Source organism: Eubalaena glacialis, chromosome 4 (genome assembly GCF_028564815.1).
Source record: "Eubalaena glacialis isolate mEubGla1 chromosome 4, mEubGla1.1.hap2.+ XY, whole genome shotgun sequence".
In the NCBI taxonomy this organism is placed as follows: Eukaryota; Metazoa; Chordata; class Mammalia; order Artiodactyla; family Balaenidae; genus Eubalaena; species Eubalaena glacialis.
This window is the reverse complement of record NC_083719.1, coordinates 91,028,009-91,046,175: the sequence shown is the minus strand read 5'-3', so window position 1 is coordinate 91,046,175 and position 18,167 is coordinate 91,028,009. Positions and strand designations below refer to the sequence as shown.

The window sequence follows — 18,167 nt, the reverse complement described above, 5'->3', positions numbered from 1 at the left end:
GGTTTTGTGGTTTTGTGGTTTTTCTTGCCTCTGATGTCTGCCCCCTGGTGGGTGAGGCTGGTCCAGAGGCTACCGCAGGCTTCTGGAGGGTAGGGCTGAGGCCCAGGAAACTCTGGGGCTGGTGCTTGCCCACTGGTAGGTGGAGCTGTGTCCTGGGTCCTCTGGTGGGTTGGGCTCTGTCTAGAGGCAGCTGTGGACTCAGGAGTTCTGTAGGCAGCCTGTCTGCTGACAGGTAGGGCTGCGTCCCCACCCATTTAGTTGCTGGGCCTGAGGCATCATAGCACTGATGCCTACAGGCTGTTGGGTGGGGCCAGTTCTTGGCTCTAAAGAGCTAGAAGAAGGATTTCAGAATGGCACCCAGGAGATTGGTTCAAGACGGCGGAGTAGAGGATGTGCGCTCACTCCCTCCTGTGAGAGCACCAAAATCACAACTAACTGCAGAACAGTCATCAGCAGGAAGACACTGGAACTCAGCAAAAAAGATACCCCACATCCAAAGACAAAGGAGAAGCCACAGTGAGACGGTAGGAAGGGCACAATCACAATAAAATCACATTCCATAACCACTGGGTGGGTAACTCACAAACTGGAGAACAGTTATACCACAGAAGTCCACCCACTGGAGTGAAGGTTCTGAGCCTCACGTCAGGCTTCCAAACCTGGGGGTATGGCAACAGGAGGATAAATTCCCAGAGAATCAGACTTTGAAGGCTAGTGGGATTTCATTGCATGACTTCGACAGGACTGGGGGAAACAGAGACTCCACACTTGGAGGGCACACACAAAGTAGTGTGCACATCAGGGCCTAAGGGGAAGGAGCAGTGACCCCATAGGAGACTGAACCACACCTACCTGCTAGTGTTGGAGGGTCTCCTGCAGAGGTGGGGGGGACAGCTGTGGCTCACTGTGGGGACAAGGACACTGGCAGCAAAAGTTCTGGGAAGTACTCCTTTGCATGAGCCCTCCCAGAGTCTGCCTTTAGCCCCACCAAAGAGCCTGTAGGCAACAGTGCTGGGTCACCTCAGGCCAAACAACCAACAAGGAGGGAACTCAGCCCCACCCATCAGCAGACAAGCAGATTAAAGTTTACTGAGCTCTGCCCACCAGAGAAACAGTCAGCTCTACTCACCACCAGTCCCTCTCATCAGGAAGCTTGCACAAGCCTCTTAGATAGCCTCATCCACCAGAGGGCAGACAGCAGAAGCAAGAAGAACTACAGTCCTGCAGCCTGTGGAACGAAAACCACATTCACAGAAAGACAAAATGAAAAGGCAGAGGACTATGTACCAGATGAAGGAACAAGATAAAAACCCAGAAAAACAACTAAATGGAGTAGAGATAGGCAACCTTCCAGAAAAAGAATTCAGAATAATGATAGTGAAGATGATCCAGGACCTTGGAAAAAGAATGGAGGCAAAGATCAAGAAGATGCAAGAAATGTTTAACAAAATGTTTAACCTAGAAGAATTAAAGAACAAATGGAGATGAACAATACAATAACTGAAATGAAAAATACACTAGAAGGAATCAATAGCAGAATAAGTGACGCAGAAGAATGGATAAGTGACCTGGAAGACAGAATGGTGGAATTCACTGCCACTGAACAGAATAAAGAAAAAAGAATGAAAAGAAATGAAGACAGACTAAGAGACCTCTGGGACAACATTAAATGCACCAACATTCGCATTATAGAAATCCCAGAAGGAGAAGAGAGAGAGAAAGGACCCGAGAAAATATTAGAAGAGATTATAGTCGAAAACTTCCCTAACATGGGAAAGGAAACAGCCAGCCAATTCCAGGAAGCACAGAGAGTGCCAGGCAGGAAAACCCCAAGGAGAAACACGATGAGAAACATAGTAATCAAACTGACAAAAATTAAAGACAAAGGAAAATTATTAAAAGCAACAAAGGAAAAATGACAAATAATATACAAGGGAAGTCCCATAAGGTTAACAGCTGATTTCTCAGCAGAAACTCTACAAGCCAGAAGGGAGTGACACCATATATTTAAAGTGATGAAAGGGAAGCACCTACAACCAAGGTTACTCAACCCAGCGAGGATCTCTTTCAGATTCAACAGAGAAATCAAAAGCTTTAGAGACAAGCAAAAGCTAAGAGAATTCAGCACCACCAAACCAGCTCTACAAGAAATGCTAAAGGAACTTCTCTAAGTGGGAAACACAAGAGAAGAAAAGGACCCACAGACACAAACCCAAAACAATTAAGAAAATGGTAATAGGAACATATATATTGATAATTACCTTAAATGTGAATGGATTAAATGCTCCAACCAAAAGCCACAGGCTCGCTGAATGGATACAAAAACAAGACCCATATATATGCTGTCTACAAGAGACCCACTTCAGACCTAGGGACACATACAGACTGAAAGTGAGGGGATGGAAGAAGATATTCCATGAAAATGGACATCAAAAGAAAGCTGGAGTAGCAATACTCATATCAGATAAAATAGACTTTAAAATAAAGAATGTTACAAGAGACAAGGAAGGACACTACATAATGATCAAGGCATCAATCCAAGAAGAAGATATAACAAGTATAAATATATATGCACCCAACATAGGAGTACTTCAATACATAAGGCAAATGCTAACAGCTATAAAAGAGGAAATCGACAGTAACACAATAATAGTGGGGGACTTTAACACCTCACTTACACCAATGGACAGATCATCCAGACATAAAATTAATAAGGAAACAAAGCTTTAAATGACACAATAGACCATATAGATTGAATTGATATTTATAGGACATTCCATCCAAAAACAGCAGATTACACTTTCTTCTCAAGTGCACAAGGACCATTCTCCAGGAGAGATCACATCTTGGGTCACAAATCAAGCCTTGGTACATTTATGAAAATTGAAATCATATCAAGCATCTTTTCTGACCACAACACTATGAGATTAAAAATCGATTACAGGGAAAAAAATGTTAAAAACACAAACACATGGAGGCTAAACAATATGGTACTAAATAACCAAGAGATCACTGAAGAAATCAAAGAGGAAATCAAAAAATATCTAGAGACATATGACAACGAAAACACGATGATCCAAAACCTATGGGACACAACAAATGCACTTCTAAGAGGGAAGTTTATAGCAATATAATCCTACCTAAGGAAACAAGAAACATCTCAAGTAAACAATCTAATCTTACACCTAAAGGAACTAGAGAAGGAAGAACAAAGAAAACCCAAACTTAGTAGAAGGAAAGAAGTCATAAACATCAGAGCAGAAATAAATGAAATAGAAACAAGGAAACAATCGCAAAGATCAATAAAACTAAAAGCTGGTTCTTTGAGAAGATAAACAAAATTGATAAACCTTTAGCCAGACTCATCAAGAAAAAGAGGGAGAGGACTCAAATCAATAAAATTAGAAATGAAAAAGGAGAAGTTACAATGGACACTGCAGAAATACAAAGCATCATAAAAGACTACTACAAGCAACTCTATGCCAATAAAATGGACAACCTGGAAGAAATGGACAAATTCTTAGAAAGGTATAACCTCCCAAGACTGAACCAGGAAGAAATAGAAAATATGAACAGACCAATCACAAGTAATGAAATTGAAACTGTGATTAAAAATCTTCCAACAAACAAAAGTCCAGGACCAGATGGCTTCACAGGTGAATTCTATCAAACATTTAGAGAAAAGCTGACACCCATCCTTCTCAAACTCTTCCAGAAAATTGCAGAGGAAGGAACACTCCCAAACTCATTCTACAAGGCCACCATCACCCTGATACCAAAACCAGAAAAAGATACCAGAAAAAAAAGAAAATTACAGACCAATATCACTGCTGAATATAGATGCAAAAATCCTCAACAAAATACTAGCAAACAGAATCCAACAACACATTAAAAGGATCATACACCTTGATCAAGTGGGATTTATCCCAGGGATGCAAGGATTCTTCACTATAATCAAATCAATCAATATGATACACCGTATTAACAAACTGAAGAGTAAAAACCATATGATCATCTCAATAGATGCAGAAAAAGCCTTTGACAATATTCAACACCCATTTATGATAAAAACTCTCCAGAAAGTGGGCATAGAGGGAACCTACCTCAACATAATAAAGGCCATATATGACAAAACCACAGCAAACATCATTCTCAATGGTGAAAACCTGAAAGCATTTCCTCTAAGATCAAGAAATAAGACAAGGATGTCCACTCTCACCACTATTATTCAACATAGTTTTGGAAGTCCTAGCCACGGCAATCAGAGAAGAAAAAGAAATAAAAGGAATACAAATTAGAAAAGAACAAGTAAAACTGTCACTGTTTGCAGATGACATGATACTATACATAGATAATCCTAAAGGTGCCACCAGAAAACTACTAGAGCTAATCAATGAATTTGGTAAAGTTGCAGGATACAAAATGAATGCACAGAAATCTCTTTCATTCCTATACACTAACAATGAAAAATCAGAAATAGAATTAAAGAAACACTCCCATTTACCACTGAAACAAAAAGAATAAAATACCTGGGAATAAACCTACCTAAGGAGGTAAAAACCTGTACTCAGAAAACTATAAGACACTGATGAAAGAAATCAAAGATGACACAAACAGATGGAGAGATATACCATGTTCTTGGATTGGAAGAATCAATATTGTGAAAATGACTATACTACCCAAAGCAATCTACAGATTCAGTGCAATCCCTATCAAATTACCAATGGCATTTTTTTTTTTCCGAGCTAGAACAAAAAATCTTAAGATATTTATGGAGACACAAAAGACCTCGAATAGCCAAAGCAATCTTGAGGGGAAAAAATGGAGCTGGAGGAATCAGGCTCCCTGACTTCAGACTATACCACAAAGCTACAGTAATCAAGATAATATTGCACTGGCACAAAAACAGAAATATAGATCAATGGAACAGGATAGAAAGCCCAGAGATAAACCCACACACCTATGGTCAACTAATCTATGACAAAGGAGGCAAGGATATACAATGGAGAAAAGACAGCCTCTTCAATAAGTGGTGCTGGGAAAACTGGACAGCTACATGTAAAAGAATGAAATTAGAACACTCCCTAACACCATACACAAAAATAAACTCAAAGTGGATTAAAGACCTAAATGTAAGACCAGGTACTATAAAACTCTTAGAGGTAAACATAGGAAGAACACTCTTTAACATAAATCACAGCAAGATCTTTTTAGACCCACCTCCTAGAGTAATTGAAATAAAAACAAAAATAGGGAACATTTTTTGTTCCTAACATTTTCCCTTGTCTTTGAAAAACAACAACCTGTTGCTGAGGATAAGCAAAAATAAACAAATGGGACCTAATGAAACTTCAAAGCTTTTGCACAGCAAAGGAAACTATAAACAAGATGAAAAGACAACCCTTAGAATGGGAGAAAATATTTGCAAATGAGTCAATGGACAAAGGATTAATCTCCAAAATATACAAACAGCTCATGCAGCTCCATATTAAAAAAACAACCCAATCAAAAAATGGGCAGAAGACCTAAATAGACATTTCTCCAAAGAAGACATACAGATGGCTAAGAGGCACATGAAAAGCTGTTCCACATCACTAATTGTTAGAGAAATGCAAATCAAAACTACAATGAGGTATCACCTCACACCAGTCAGAATGGCCAGCATCAAAAAATCTGCAAACAGTAAATGCTAGAGAGGGTGTAGAGAAAAGGGAACCCTGTTGCACTGTTGGTTGGAATGTAAATTGATACAGCCACTATGGAGAACAGTATGGAGGTTCCTTAAAAAACTAAAAATAGAACTACCATATGACCCAGCAATCCCACTACTGGGCATATACCCTGAGAAAACCATAATTCAAAATGAGTCATGTACCACAGTGTTCACTGCAGCTCTATTTACAATAGCCAGGACATGGAAGCAACCTAAGTGTCCATCGACAGATGAATGGGTAAAGAAGATGTGGCACATATATACCATGGAATATTACTCAGCCATAAAAAGAAAAGAAATTGAGTTATTTGTAGTGAGGTGGATGGACCTAGAGTCTGTCATACAGAGTGAAGTAAGTCAGAAAGAGAAAAACAAATACCATATGCTTAACACATATTTATGGAATCTAAAAAAAAAAAAAAAAGTTTCTGAAGAACCTAGGGGCAGGATAGGAATAAAGACGCAGATGTGGAGAGTGGACTTTAGGATATGGAGAGGGGAAAGGGTGGGCTTGGACGAGGTGAGTGAGAGTGGCATGGACATATATACACTACCAAGTGTAGAATGGATGGTTAGTGGGAAGCAGCCACATAGAACAGGGAGATCAGCTCTGTGCTTTGTGACCACCTAGAGGGGTGGGATAGGGAGGGTGGGAGGGAGATGCAAGAGGGAGGAGATAAGGGGATATAGGTATATGAATAGCTGATTCACTTTTTTATAAAGCAGAAACTAACACACCATTGTAAAGCAATTATACTCCAATAAAGATGTTAAAAAAAATAATTGCTCTATGATTTCCAGTATCCATTATTATCTTATTACAGTCTGCTAAGACTTGATATTATGATACTTAAAAAAAAAAAACTTATCTTAGAAAAATTTCATTAATCCCCCCACTTTGTATTCTGTTTTCTTTCTTTTTACCTTCTCATATATGAACTCCACAATATAATATTATACTTTATTTAAATAATAACTTGTCTTTGAAAAACAACAACCTGTTGCTGAGAATAAGTCCCTGTTGAGTACAGTTGAGAGATGAGAGCTCCCCTCTTTCACCCAGCCTTGACTTGTAGGATGGGGGCTCTCTCATTGACACAGAATCCTGAGAATATTGGGGATCTGATTCTCCTTTCAACTCGTGCAGTCGTGGTTACATACCAGGAGAGGCAAGCCAAAATGACAGGCTACTTCCCCCACCAACACCAAGCACTTAGCTCCTAGAGTGAGAGTGTCATTGAGAGAGAGGCTTGACATTGTCCCCACCCCCAAGCTCCAGATCCTTGGCTCAGAAATGTCTCTGAGTGGAGAAGCAGGTCATAAAATAGACAACTCCTAACATTTTCCGTAAGAAACTGACTTCATTTGCAACAGAGCATGGAGAGGTTCAAACCTAAAGGAAGAACAGTGAAAGTTGTGATGAAAGGCAATGGAGAGGCGATTCAAAATACAGGATAAACTGTAGGCTGACTGGTTTTCAGGAGAGAACCAGGGACTGAGACAGCTCCTTCTCCCACCCTGTTTAAATTTTGTCACAAATTATATCTTTACACTTTGTTGTCATTAACATAGGTTCATAATTACTAATTTATGCATTTGTCTTTTAAGTCATGTAGAAAATTTTAAAAGGTGTTACAAACCAAAAAATATATATTAGTACTGGCTTTTAAATTTATCTGTGTAGTCACCTTTGCCAATGTTCTTTATTTCCTCATATGGCTTTCAGTTATTGTCTAGTGTTCTTTCATTTCATACTGAAAACTTCCTTTAGCATTTCTTGTAAGTCTGGTCTACAAGCAAAGAACTCCTAGTTTTTAAAATCTGGGGATGTCTTAATTTCTCTGTCATTTTTGAAGGATAGTTTTGCCTGATATAGAATTCTTGCTTGACAGCATTTTTTTTTTTTTAAGAAAGAATTTTAAATATGTCATCTCACTGCCTGTTAGCCTCCATGGTTTCTGATGAGAAATTCACTGTTAATCTCATTGAAAATCCCTTATACATGATCAGTCACTTGCGGCTTTCAACATTTCTGTTTGTCTTTCATTTGATTTTAATATGTCATAGTGTTGATCTCTGCATTTATCCTGCTTGGAGTTTGCTGAGATTTTTTGTATGTGTAGATTCATATGTTTCTTCAAATTTGGGAGATTTTCAGCCATTATTTCTTCAAATATATACTTTTCCCCTTTTCTTTCTCTCTTCCTTCTAGTACTTCCATAAAGCATATGTAGATATGCTTTTTTTTTTTTTTAAACATCTTTATTGAAGTATAATTGCTTTACAATGGTGTGCTAGCTTCTGCTTTACAACAAAGTGAATCAGTTACACATATACATATGTTGCCATATCTCTTCCCTCTTGCATCTCCCTCCCTCCCACCCTCCCTATCCCACCCCTCTAGGTGGTCACAAAGCACCGAGCTGATCTCCCTGTGCTATGCGGCTGCTTCCCACTAGTTATCTATTTTACATTTGGTAGTGTATATATGTCCATGACACTCTCTCACCCTGTCACATCTCACCCCTCCCCCTCCCCATATCCTCAAGTCCATTCTCTAGTAGGTCTGTGTCTTTATTCCCATCTTGCCACTAGGTTCTTCATGACCTCTTTTTTTTTTTTTTTTTTTCCCTTAGATTCCATATATATGTGTTAGCATACTGTATTTGTTTTTCTCTTTCTGACTTACTTCACTCTGTATGACAGACTCTAACTCCATCCACCTCATTACAAACACCTCCATTTCATTTCTTTTTATGGCTGAGTAATATTCCATTGTATATATGTGCCACATCTTCTTTATCCATTCATCCGATGATGGACACCTAGGTTGCTTCCATGTCCTGGCTATCGTAAATAGAGCTGCAATGAACATTTTGGTACATGATGCTTTTTGAATTATGGTTTTCTCAGGGTATATGCCCAGTAGTGGGATTGCTGGGTCATATGGTAGTTCTATTTTTAGTTTTTTAAGGAACCTCCATACTGTTCTCCATAGTGGCTGTATCAATTTACATTCCCACCAACAGTGCAAGAGTGTTCCCTTTTCTCCACACCCTCTCCAGCATTTATTGTTTCTAGATTTTTTGATGATGGGCATTCTGACCGGTGTGAGATGATACCTCATTGTAGTTTTGATTTGCATTTCTCTAATGATTAATGATGTTGAGCATTCTTTCATGTGTCTGTTGGCAATTGTAGATATGCTTAATGGTGTCCTGCAAGTCGTTCAGATCCTGTTCCCTTTTCTTCATTTTTTTTTTTCCTTCTGGTCCTAAGACTGGATAATTTCAGTTATCTTATTTTCAAGTTCACAGAGCCTTTGTACCTGCTCAAACCTGCTGTTGAATACCTCTGAAATATTTTTAGTTTATTTTAGCTATTGTACTTTTTATCTCCAGTTTCTATTTGGCTCCTTTTGTAAAATTTCTGTCTCTTTATTGATATTCTTATTTTGCTCATATATCACTTTTAAGATTTCCTTTAATTCTTTGTCCATGGTTTTCTTCAGCATCTTGAGTATATTTAACACAGTTGATTTAAGTCTTTATCTAGTAAGTCTAATGTTTGGGCTTCCTCAGGGCCAGATCTGTCAACTTATTGTTTTCCTTTGAATGGGCCATACTTCACTGTTTCTTTGTATGTCTTGTGAGGTTTTTTGTTGTTGTTGTTCAAAATTAGGCATTTTGAATATTTGCATGTGATGATGCCAGAAATCAAATTCTCTCTTTTCCCCAGGATTTTCTGTTGTTAATCATTGAAGGCTGCAGTCATCCAATTGTTTGGTGACACTTCCAAACTACTTGTGCAAAGACTATATTTCTTGTCATGTATGGACACTAGAGTCTGTTCATTATTTCAGTTGTCAGTCAGTGACCTGACAGAGATTTCTTTATTGGAGCCAGGATGATGAAAATAAATACTACTCTCTCATTCTTTGCAGCTTGGCTCTGAGCTTGATTACTCCTTCATCACTATGCCAGGCTGCTTAGAACTTTGTGTTAGCCTTTATCTACTGGTTGAGTAGAGCCCAGAACATACAGGTCTGTCAGAGGTATAAGCCTATGGTTCTCTCAGGTCTTTTCTGATCATGTGTCTGGTTCTGAGTACTACTCCTACCTCAGTAAATGAGGTGGCCCTTCTGAGCATTTGCCTTTCTTTCTGCTCAGAATTCTTTCCAAAGATATTCATAAGGCTCACTCTCTTATTTCATCCTGGTCTCTGTTCATATATCTCTTCAGAGACGATTTCCTTAACACAGAAGTCCCCTCTGGTCAATCTCTATCACTTTACCCTGCCTTGCATTTCATGATAGTACTTATCACTTTTTAACATATTATATAACCATTCTTTCTTGCCTTCTTCATCTACTTTAATGTGAACTTGATAAAAGCAAATATTTTTACTTTTTACTCACTGCAGTATCCCCAATGCCTAGAATAGTGCCCAATATGTAAGGATCCCTCAATAATTACTTATTAAATGAACAAATTAATAGTTGGAAAAACATCACTAATTAATAAGTTTAATTTCTCTCAATTATCCACATAACTTATTTAATTTTGCCAAGACATGGTAGAAAAATGAGAACTAAGAAGTTGTTTTTTAATTTTATTTTACTTAAAGAATTTTTAAGAAAATGAAATTCTTGAAAAATTGAGCTTCAATATTAGAAACTTTTTAAAATAAATAACATTTAAGATACACAGTTTTTCATGCAGTTTTATTATCTTTAATACAGTCAATTGTTCAAAATATAACAAGATTATTGCATGTTTACATCTTTGTAAGAATTTTTCCTATAACATAATATACATACATATATATTTTATCACATTACATGTCATGAAGAGAATTGTTACATTCATAATCTGGGGTCATAACCACATGTCTGTCGCATGTAATGTTTTATTTTTCTTTAATCCTACTTTAAACCAACTCTCTCTATGATTTTTTTAACTTATCCTTGTTCTAAGTACTGATACTTCTGAAATCACAACTTTGATTGTCAGCTATAGTTTTTAAATATACAATAAGTTAAGTATGTGATTATTAAAACCAAAACCTTGTCTATGTATGGTCAAATCAGGCCTAGTACCCTCAGTGTAACAGCATTTGGAACAGAGTGATGGAAAATAGGGCAATGGATTATGGCATCAAACGAACATCAGTGCATCAGTGAAGGTCTCTGAGGCTTGATTTATTTGTTTGAAAAATTAGAGGCTGAAACGGATGGTCTCTACGTTCTTGTCCTTCTCACAGTCTTTCTTTTAAGAGTGATGACTAGATCTAGAAAGACTACTCAGGAAAGACCAAAGCTTGTTTCCTGGCACCCCAACTCATACATGAATAAGTAAATGACTCCACTGGGCCTTTTCTGAACCCTTACATCCTAGACAATGAGAAAATAGGGGCTTTATTATGTAATTCCTACCATATCACATAAGTAATAGTACATTTGCACATGTAATATGAAACAAAAATACAAAGCAATTAACTACTGTTCCTACAATATACCTCATTTCTCTGGAAATGTTCTTATACTCTTTGAGGGGGTTGAATTATCTGGATGAATATCTTTCATTTTTCCTTCCATGTAGGGACCACCTGATTTTCTTAAAATGTTCTCAACTAGAACTTTCCTGAGGACCATATCCAGATCAAGCAGCCAACAAAGAGCATTTCACATGTGTCGGAAAATTTGCTAAATGCTGTCTGGACACAGACACTCTTTCTAAGGCTTATGCTGTACTAGGGGAGACCTGGTCATCCACAAGCATCTCACAATCATTGCAAAGTTTTTCATAGAAAAAAATAGTATTGATACCACACATTTGTACACCCTTTCTATTTTATATGCTATGTAAACTGATTCACTATTATTTGATATATATACCTTTTTATTTTTACAAATGAGAACTAATTTTCAGAACAATTCTTTGGCGAGGAGCAGCTATTATTAACTCCTTTTGTAATACAAGATTTATAAAAGAATACTGAAAGATCGAAGATAACTTTGGGGAAACTTGGTTTTCATTGGTGTCCTTATGCCCTATGGGCATAATTACCATTTATTTCTGGAAAAATGATAAAGTATGAAATGCAAAAATATATTGATAGGGAAAATAGGAGGAAACATTTGAAGTAAAATTGTCCTAGGCATTCTGGTTACCTGGTTATATGGCTGCCGTCTAGGAAAATATGAGCAAGTGGAATTTGCAGCTTTCATCGATCCCTTAGTTTCCTGATCAATTAGTTGAGCCATTTTAGTTACCAGTTTTAGAAACTTAATTCAAACTACCTTATGCAAATAATAAGAATAGAGTAATGTATTGAATCACGTAATAGAGAAACCCATGAGTAGAGCTGGTCAGACAGGTTAAGTTCTGGCATTCAAATATTATTTTCAGGATTTTCTCTCTCTTTCTCTCTTTCTCTCTCTCTCTCTCTTACACACACACACACACACACACATTCACTCACTTTCACATGTAGGCCATCTCCCCATAGTTGCCAATACTAGCTGAAGATTACATAATCCTTTAATCTTTAACAAGGCCATCAGAAAAATAATTTATCTTTCCTAATACATAGATACATGTATAGATAAAATTCCTGGAATTTTGTTGTTTGGATCAACAGAGAATCTGTGCAACAGAGAACATAGTATAATCCCTTGAACGAAGGAGATAGTGGGTATTATCTATCTCCACCTCAACCACATGCACTAAAGCTACATGAGGGAAACATCCTCCAAAAAACACCAGAAGAAGAGGGATATGTGTGCTGTGAGGTAAGGTAAGATAAGATAAAACAGCAAAATCTCCACTAGGCTTGTGTTCCGCCAGCCACTAAGGGTTAACATAATGTCCTCAAGCAGTTACAACTCCAAAGGGGGATCCCAAACCTCAGAAAGTGTTGAGTGGACCATAGAAAATTACAGAGAATATAGCACTATGGTCTATAATTTAGGATTTTTATCTTCATACTTTTGAACTTGTTCCTCAAAAAGAGCAGTTTCATTCTGTAACTGTCCAGAGGACTCTGTGGGTCCTGCTGTGAGCTGCCCTAGAAATGGTGCTAAGAGAGCAGGGACCAGGTACCAAGAGAAGGACGAGGGAGGCTAGTGCCCCCAAAGATAGGATAGGCTGCTGCTGCCCTAGAGTTTTGACAAATGGAACTCCCTGCCAGTGAAAGTCATTTCAGAGAAGAGCCCTTGCAGATGGGAGCAGTTGTTGGGAGCCTGTGTCAGGAGCTACTGCCAAGAGCAACTGCCAAAGTTGCTGCTGGGAAGCCACTTTGGGAGCCGAAGGAAAAACTCTCAAAAATCTTAGCCACCTTTTTTTTCCCCCATCTAAACTGATGTTTAATTTTAAATCCTTCACTCAGGGGGGCAAACCCCACAACAACAACCAAACATTTCTTGACAGCCAGAGTATGTTTATTTCACAGGTGATCTACAGGTGCCATGTTGTGTGCACCTGGGGAATTACTACCTGCTTTTGGATAATAAGATGCAAGATACTAGTAGCTGACCTTTGCTCTCAGAACTGCTAAACATTCTTTTGAAGAGTTGATTTTTTAAAGTTCTTCTTTATCTTTTATTTAGCCATCTTTATCATACCACTGTAAGTAAACACAAGGGTCTAGTGTGAGGGTAAGATCATTGTTCTTTCTAAATACCATGTATTTATATCAATATCTAATTGATATATAAACACAGATCTCAGAAGACTATATATTTCTATGTATTCCACTCCACAGTAAAGAATCAAATTCATTCCCTTCATCACTCACTCAGTTAATATTTATGTACCCCCTCTCAGCAAAAGATGAAATAAAAATGTAAACTTCATATTTCTGATGTGATTGCCATCTAGTGGAGGAAAGAAGTATGTAAATAAATGTTTAGAAAACAACTGTAACAGGAATATTTGCAAATTGTTGTCTGGAGAAGCTCAAGGGAAAAAGCTGCCTTTGCCCAAAGAACTTGGGTAAAGCTTTACTGAAGATGACACATTTCATCTGATCTAAATGAATGGAAGGCCTAGCAATTCTAACAGGAATGCAAACCTACTGCAGAACTGGGAATCGCATTTCATATTTCAAAGTGTCACCTAGGAAAAGAGGGTTGTGTATATTACAATTTAAATGAAGAAATAAGGCAACTAGGTCTCAGAAGTGTACACGCTAAATGCCAGATGAATGTTTTGGAAAATATATTTAGTGGACTAAAGGAATATTTAAAATGCTTAATATGTACTTCATAAATATGTACAGTTTCCTCCCAAAGTTTGATATGGTCTATTCCTAGATGATGTGAATTAAAATTAACAAATATAACTGATTTTATCTTTTACTTTTCTAGCCTCTGTTCCTTCTCACTCACTATAATTTTCCTAGCTTTCTTCTCCTGAAGTTCATAGCAAGCAGGAGAAACAAGGTCCCATTGCCTGATTGTTACCATTTATGAAACTATTACTTAGTAAATAACAGATTCTCAGCATTTGCTGAAAGTTATTATGTCATAGGCACTATACTATGTAATTTACAGATATTAAATTATTTAATTCTCTTTAAAACACTGTAAGTAACATAGAATTGAGCCCATTTTTTAGTAAAGAGACTGAAGTTCAGCGACTTTAACCAAGTATCACATAGCTAGTGGGTGGTGATGTTACCACTCTAGCCAGGCTCTCTAGTTTCTGGTGATTTCAACACTAAGGGAATTGGAAAATGTAGTGTAAATTTCTTTAAGAATAGTTGTTTTGCCTTTCTGCGCGAGCACTCATCGTGGTGCCACCAGACGCACCCTCAACATTCAGAACGATGCCAGCGAGTTCATGGACCTGTGCATGCCGCGGAAATGCTCGGCCAGCTACCGCATCATCGATGCCAAGGACCACGCGCCATCCAGATGAACGTGGCCGAGGCTGACATGGTGACAGGCACATTCAACGGCGAGTTTAAAACCTACGCTATCTGCGGGGCCATTCACAGGATGGGTGAGTCAGATGATTCCATTCTCCGACTGGCCAAGGCTTACGGCATCGTCTCAAAGAACTTCTGACTGGAGAGGATCACAGATGTGGAGTATTTGTCATAAATAAATAGTGAACACCCACAAAACAAAACAAAACAAAACAAAGAATATTTGTTTCAAGATGACTATTTTAGTACTTTCTTAGCTCAAGAAGAATAATTTTGTCCTCCCAAATATTTTTCCCAAATCATAAAATGCCTTAATATCATGATAAGTTTCATGCTTATTTTTCCCCAAACATCTGAAGACACAACTAAAACTAATGTCATGCAGAAATATTTTAGTGAATCACAAATCAACATAGATCCCAGATAACCAAATACTAACTCATCCTCCAGTAGATCAGGTGTATTCCTGAATGTGGAAGCCAGGACATCTTAGTTGTTTATAAGCTTTTTCAACTGCTTATTAATTTCTTCTACATGATCTCCAAACTCAAAATTTTGTGAACCCTGAGTGATCCTTTCAAAACACTGAAGAAACTGTGGAGACATAACCCCACCTCACTCCTAAGTGCTTTTATTACCATGCAATAAAATTAAACACCCTGTGAACTCGCTTGTATGTGGAATCTTTAAAAAGCCCCAAACTCACAGAACACATCAGATTTGTGGTTACCAGAGGTGGGGATTGGAGGGAGGGGGGAACTGGATGAAGGTGGTAAAAAATGCAATCTTCCAGTTTGTAAGATAAACAAGTACTAGGGATGTAATGTACAACATGATGACTATGGGTAACACTGCTGTAGGGTATACTTGAAAGTTAAGAGAGTAGATCCATAAGTTTTTATCACAAGGAAAAAAGAGTTTTTTCTTTTTCTTTTATTTTTTTGTATCTATATGAGATGACAGATGTTAACTAAACTTATTGTGGTAATCATTTCACAATATATGTAAGTCAAATCATTATGCTGTACACCTTAAACTTATACAGTGCAGTATGTAAATTATATCTCAAGAAAGGTGGAAAAAAGAATTAAACGCAGTTTTTATCAAGTCATTAATACATAAAGAGTTGGTGGGAGATCTGCCAGTTAGGTCCTGGGCTATACATAATATGACAGTTTATCTGGTTCAATAAAGTATCTGATAAAATAATAATGGCACAAGTGATGTAACGGCTGGTAGCTCTCATTACAACTCCCACTCTTATACTGGGTATTACAACCTAGAGCTAAACTCTTAAATGTTTCCCAGCTTCCTTATTTAGTTGACCACCAACCAACAGTTGGATAGAAATGGTAAGCAGAGGCAGGGAAGTCTAATGACAAGAACCCTGGGAGGAGAAATATGAAAGGTGGAGGTCCAGTTCAGGTTTGTCTGACTTGCTATATGATATTGGACAAACATCAAGCTTCTCTGGACCTACCAGATTCCAAATCTGTAAAGGGGGACTGATGATCCTGCCATCTCTACCTCTAATGAGTGTGAGACTAAAGCATGGTGATTAATGTGAAAAGACACTGTAGTTATAAGGTATTAGTTTTTTCTTTTTTGATTAGCCATAAATAACTGCATTTTACCCTTTCTTGATCAGTGCAGACTCTGTAAAAAGATACTGTAAAATCATTAACTAAAGGTATTAGTTACCTATTGCTGTGTAACAAATTATCACAAAACTTAGCAGCTGGAAAAAACCACAACCATGTATTATCTCACATAGTTTCTGAGGGTCGGGAATTGGAAAGTGGCTTACCTGGGTGGTTCTGGCTCAGGGTCTCTTATGAATTTGCAGTCGAGCTCTCAGACAGGGCTGCATGGATGTCAATGTTTAGCCAGAGTTGAAGGATCTGGTTCTAAATTCACTCAGGTAGTCGTTAGTAGGCCTTGGGTCCTCAGTAGCTGCTGGCCAGATAACGCAGCTTCTCAGTATATGGTCCTTTCCACTCTATTGCCTTATAGCATGGCAGTTGGCTTTCCCCGGGTGGAATGAGAGAGAGAGAGGGAGAGGAAGAGGGAGAGAGAGGGAGAAAGAGAGAAAACATACACTTAGATGGAAGTCTTTTATAAACTAATCTTGGAAGTGACATACCATGCAAAAACTCTCACACAGATCCACCCTGGCACAATGTGAGAGAGGACCACACAAGAGGGTGGATTCTGCAGGTAGGGATGATTGGGAGCCATCTTAGAGACTGGTACCACAGGAAAGTAGAGAAAAGACTGAGTAATAGAGCTTGGCAACTCAAAGTGTGGTCCAGAGGTGAGCCTGTTAGGGATGCACAATCCCAAGTCCCACCTCAGACTACTGAGTCAGAATCTGCATTGTGAGACGCTCCCCACGTGATTCATATGCACATTGAAGGGAGAGAAACCCTGCTGCCTGAATGCCTGAATGTGATTCTTTTTTTTTAACTTTTTAAAAATTGAGATATAGTTATACAATATTATATAAGTTACAGGTGTACAACATAGTGATTCACAATTTTTAAAACGTTATACTCATTTATAGTGATTATAAAATATTGGCTATATTCCCTCTGTTGTACAGTATATCCTTGTAGCTGATTTTATACCCAATAGTTTGTACCTCTTAATCCCCTACTCTATCTTGCCCCTGCCCCCTCCCCTCTCCCCACTGGTAACCTCTAGTTTGTTCTCTATATCTGTGACTGTTTCCTTTTTGTTATATTCACTAGTTTGTTCTATTTTTTAGATTCCACATATAAGTGATATCATATAGTATTTGTCTTTCTCTGTCTGACTTATTTCACTTGGCATAATATCCTCCAAGTCCATCCAGGCTGTTGGAAATGGCAAATTTTCATTCTTTTTTATGGCTGAGTAGTATTCCATTGTATATATATACCACATCTTCTTCATCCATTCATCTGTTGAGGGACACTTAGGTTGTTTCCATATCTTGGCAATTGTCAATAATGCTGCTCTGAACATTGGGGTGCATGTATCTTTTTGAATTAGTGTTTTCATTTTCTTCAGATATATACCCAGGAGTGGAATTGCTGGGTCATATGGTAGTTCTATTTTTAGATTTTTGAGAAACTGCCATATTGTTTTCCACAGTGGCTACACCAATTGACATTACCACCAACAGTGTATGAGGGTCCCTTTTTTCCACATCCTCCCCAACATTTGTTATTTGTTTTTTTTTTTAATTTTATTTATTTATTTATTTATTATGTATTTTTGGCTGCGTTGGGTCTTTGTTGCTGCGCGCGGGCTTTCTCTAGTTGTGGCGAGCGGGGGCTACTGTTCGTTGTGGTGCGAGGGCTTCTCACTGCAGTGGCTTCTCTTGTTGTGGAGCATGGGCTCTAGGTACGCAGGCTTCAGTAGTTGTGGTGCGTGGGCTCAGTAGTTGTGGCTCGCGGGCTCCAGAGTGCAGGCTCAGTAGTTGCGGCACACAGGCTTAGGAGCTCCGCGGCACGTGGGATCTTCCCGGACCAGGGCTCGA

At 38.2% G+C, this 18,167-nt stretch overlaps 1 pseudogene; it reads left to right on the top strand.

The window, feature by feature from the left end:
* The first annotated feature begins 286 nt into the window (after nt 1–286).
* On the top strand, nt 287–14,790 carry LOC133090545 (small ribosomal subunit protein eS21-like; annotated as a pseudogene).
* Nucleotides 14,791–18,167: the final 3,377 nt, after the last annotated feature.